Source organism: Schistocerca piceifrons, chromosome 3 (genome assembly GCF_021461385.2).
Source record: "Schistocerca piceifrons isolate TAMUIC-IGC-003096 chromosome 3, iqSchPice1.1, whole genome shotgun sequence".
NCBI lineage: Eukaryota > Metazoa > Arthropoda > Insecta > Orthoptera > Acrididae > Schistocerca > Schistocerca piceifrons.
Window position 1 is genome coordinate 558,915,074 of NC_060140.1, and position 4,836 is coordinate 558,919,909.

The window sequence follows — 4,836 nt, forward strand, 5'->3', positions numbered from 1 at the left end:
CAGAGTTTATGAAAACGACCTCATGGAAACTATAAGACATACAGACAACAGACACATAGCAGTGGAAAAATGCGTCACTTAATGTCCGCACATTATAGGCTCTCAGTATGGCTACTGTTAGCCCGTTCGGTTAGCCCTGCGGTCTAACGCACTGCTTTCTGGGCGGGAAGGCGTACCGGTCCCCGGCACGAATCCGCCCAGCGGATTAGTGTCGAGGTCCGGTATGCCAGCCAGGTTGAGGATGGTTTTTAAGCCGGTTTTCCATCTGCCTCGGCCAACGCGGGCTGGTTCCCCTTATTCCGCCTCAGCTACACTATGTCGGTGATTGATGCACAAACACTGTCTCCACGTACGCATACACTACTGTTGTGAGACGTTCCCGGGGTCCTGGGGCGGGTGGTGTGTGTGGGGGGGGGGGGTGTCCACTGCGGGCCGAACCGCGCAATAACCCTGGTTTCGGTGTGGCGCGGCAGTGGAGTGAGTGGACTGCTGTAGCCTGTTGTCAACCCCTGAGGGCTACGGCGGGGACGAAGCTTCTCGGTCGTTTCTAGATCCCCAGTTCAATGTGGCTACTGTTTGTGGCGTACAGACGGAAATACGGGCGGAAAGTCGTAAGAGAAAGGTGCAATGACAGCAGCACGGTTTCGAAAAATGTTGATTAGGTTGCCCACATGCAAGCGCGAACTAATTCGATGGGACAATATGGAGTAGATGATTTGTTTACAGGTTCTACCTCGCCTGTCCCCTTGTGGCACATCCCGCAACCACGCCACGGGGCGTATTATGAATCGAAACTTGGACAGATACTCGTACTTTGTCCACTGGTTCGTGCAATTTTTCTGCGTGCCTTGAAGCTTCCACACAATCATATTCTTAATCTTTGGTGATACTTAATCTTGTATTTAAGCAACGTGAGCTACATTTTTCATTTGATCTGAACATTGTTTTGTTTCCCATTACATTACGTCATACGTAATGTCCACCATCCTTTCGACAGCAGCAAGTCGAACTCCGTACATTGCTTCACTTTCTATGAAAAAGTTTATTTTTAATTTTTTTCTTGAGTTAAGGAATCTTTTTCCTTATTCGATGGAATATACATATTGCGTTCACGTATTTGTTTCGAGTGAAAATCGTAGAAAGTATGCGGTGAACCTGAACTGAACCGACAAAATTTCGAAACTAATTCAGGGATACTTCAAGAACGTTTTGGTATCGGAGAACCGTGGTCTCCGGTAGTTCTTTACAGAATAATTACATTTCTTTTGATTTCTCGCACCCAATTATCTTCGTTTCTGTATTGCATTGAAAATATCTGCACACCAGTGAAAACTCGGAAGATGTGCGCCATCTCTCCGTCTCTCCTGTTCGGTAACAAACTTTCTCCTTTCACTCACAGTACTTAATATTGTCTACTGTGATGCCCACTTTACTCTTCTCCCTCAAGCTTGCATTCACTACTGCTAGATTCGGTCTTAGATTCGTTTTTCCGGCAATAGTAATTGTACGTTATTAATTCATCACAGTATTGTTGTACTTGGAACTGAGGGGGCATCGGTCGCTCGCCTGTACTCTTGAATCCCGTCAGAAAGTGTCCTGCTGTTCTATCGACCAGACTACTTGCTTACGAAACTATTCTGAGATGCTCCTGTGTACGACAGTCGAAAAAATGGGAATAGTTTCTGTTTATTATAAGGTCACCGTGATTTTTGCTAACGTCCGCGGGAGGCCAAGTGCATTAATATCGTCGTTGGGTAGTAAAGTGATACACAGCTGTATGGGTAGCTTTAGTGATGAAGAATTGGTTGATTTCCCCCCCCCCCCCCCCCTCTCTGTAGGTTATCTGAATGCAATAGAAGAACGGCTCAAACACATTCTGCCGAGCTGTACGCGCAACGACAGCAGCCACCTGACACTACTTTTGCATCTGTACACAGGTACAGTCGTGGACAAAACGACCGAGACCCCTCGCCTTTTCGTTATGCTGGTCCGCACAGCTTTGAAGTCTGCTACACAGCATAACAGGCAAGGCGACGAACTGCTATCAACATACTATGCACAGGCGTGAAATTGAAAACCATCCGAACTTTGTCAGACTGTTTTCCATCATGTGTAAGACTATATTAACGTTGATTAGTGTGTTAAACACAACACGTAAGTATAAGATATAAATGACAGAAGAACTCTAATTAGCATGAACTGTACTAATAAAAATGAATTCCAGCTTATCGAGATAACATAACGGTTTTAGTAAGACGAAGTACCCCACTTCGTTACGAATTAGCAAAATATTACGCGCATTCGGCCACGAAACGGTCTGTGTCATCGTTCAGACTAGTCACACTGGATTACCCTTGCTGACCTACCATGAAAGTGTGCAAATTTAGCAATGGGTGAAGATTCATAACGATATTCTGTTAAAAATCGTTCGGTGCCACAATTAAGTCAATTCAGTTATTGACGGAAGCGGAAAAAGTAAGCAGTAGCAAGTATGAAATTCTACAAGAGTTTCATATTGACATCTACAGGGCGCTGGTACAGAATAAAGATAGCAATAACACGTATTGGGGGCGCGAGAATTTCTTAAAACACAAACAGCAACATATATCTGTTATAAGCATTACACAAGCAAGTGCTTTCGCTACATAATTAGTTTTTAACACTGACATTATAACACATAGTCAGCTGGGAACTGACTACAGAAAATATAATTTCTGGAAACAGTTCGACTGAAAACACATCCTCAGGTAATTATCACATTGGCAGAAAATTTCCTGGAACCTTGTTTTCAGTGTGGCGTTTTCATACATTTAGTGTGTACTCTGGCAATGATTAAAACATTTACTACAGTTTTAATCCATCGCTGTCTGACATGAAATTAGACACTCGAGTGCGAAAATTACAATAATCGTTTGGGAATTGGAATTAAATAGGTATATGACGGCAAAGCTCAGACACAAATAAAGACGACGTCATTGGGTCATCAATTGTGAATCCAGATAAAGATAAGGTTATATGTCTAATGTAGCCTCATAGAAAGAAATTGTTTTCATCTAAGTGTGACTTACAAAACTTAAGAAATATTGAAAAAACAAAGAAGTTACGAGAATACTGTGCGAAATAGAGGTAATTATTCATCGTTAAATGAAAGACGAACACATCTTTAGCCTTTTATTCCAGACGTTCTTAGCTAGGATGTAATTGCAAAGTAAATAATTCGCCTACTTCTGGTTCTTCCAGGTTAAATCGTCGACCATTCCTCAAAGAGTAATGGATGCCGTTTACTGACCGAAGATCTCATTCCAGTGACAGAAACATGGACTTGTTCACAACGTAACAACAGATAGCACAGTGTTTTCCACCAGTACACCTTTTTTGTTGAGAAACAAATGAGCGTCGAAACATATTTACAAGTGACTGTCAGCATTAATACAGCTCCATATGGACAATGGTGGAAGCCCAATGGAAAGATTGGCTGTTGAACTAGACTCTCAATTCTCTATGCACATTCGAAGCATACCTACAGGAAAGTGTGAAGTGACCATCAGAATGGGAGCTGTGAAGAAGCGACACTGTATGCAGAGGTATATTGCTCTTCAGTTGTAATGTGTGAGTGTTTGTTCCATACGCTCATATGTTAGTTGACACTGAAATGTATCACTCATCGTCATATTTCCATTGACATCGTTATTTATTTATTTATTTGTTATGAAACAGTTTTATATTAAACTGAAAAATACGAAGCATTTTAGTTCTTTTGAAAGAAGTAATTATTCATTATACGTCGCATTTTGACAGCTACAATTATGTACTCTTGAAATCTGTAACGTCTAAGAAAGAATACCACTGGAGAATGTTGGAATTTAAGCATAAAATGCCTAATCATACTGTAAACATTTACGTCGCTGGTATATTTTAACAGAGAATACTGCACCATATTGCCAGCTACAATATATATTAGCTGATACGTTTTTAGATAAATACGAATGACTATTATTAGCGCAACGGAGAGCATATTACATGAAAAGCTATTTGTTACAAACCACAAGGAATCATAGCATAAGTTAACATTACTTTTTAAAGGCAGCGATGCTTCCTATGAAATTTACTACGACAGAAGAAATCGAAAGCAAATCCTGAACCTCCTTCTGCAATTGAATACGAGTTAAATCTTGTCATTGGCTAGTAGTGCAAAATATAATGCTTATTTTAACGAAACATTCTTGTGGAAATGATAACTTTGTCTGCTTTTGTGAAAGGCATCACTATTTGTTGAAGGACATTGCAATGGTCTGTCCTCAGCTGTTGTTTACACGTATTCACTTCGTTTAATTTCACATGAATAGCCAGTTTGGACCATACAAGCCATTATAAAATGTTATGGGTGCCAACATGTCTTAATATGTCAAACTATTTAGCAGCGTACATTGAAGTTCCGAAATCAACACACAATACATGCAGACATCAAATTTAAAATAGAGTCTTTACGGAATACAGTAATGATCACCGTTGTATCTATTACTACGTTGTTAGACACTGCATATGCTCACTTTCATAGTTACAAAACCAATAAATTCTTTGATTTTACAGCACTAAAAAGTAAAACAAAATAAAAGTTTAGTTCTTTCCATCTGTAATTGTGTATACTAAGTAAAACAACGCCACAATTCTTTTTATATATTCTCAACACGCACTATTTAAAGAAACACGGGTGTTATTAGTATTTACCATGGATTTGGAAAATTTATTGTACATTATTTTCCCCAAACACACATTAAGAAAACTGCTTGTTTATTGAAAATTATGTTACAGTAATTAGTCAACGGCACTGTTTTT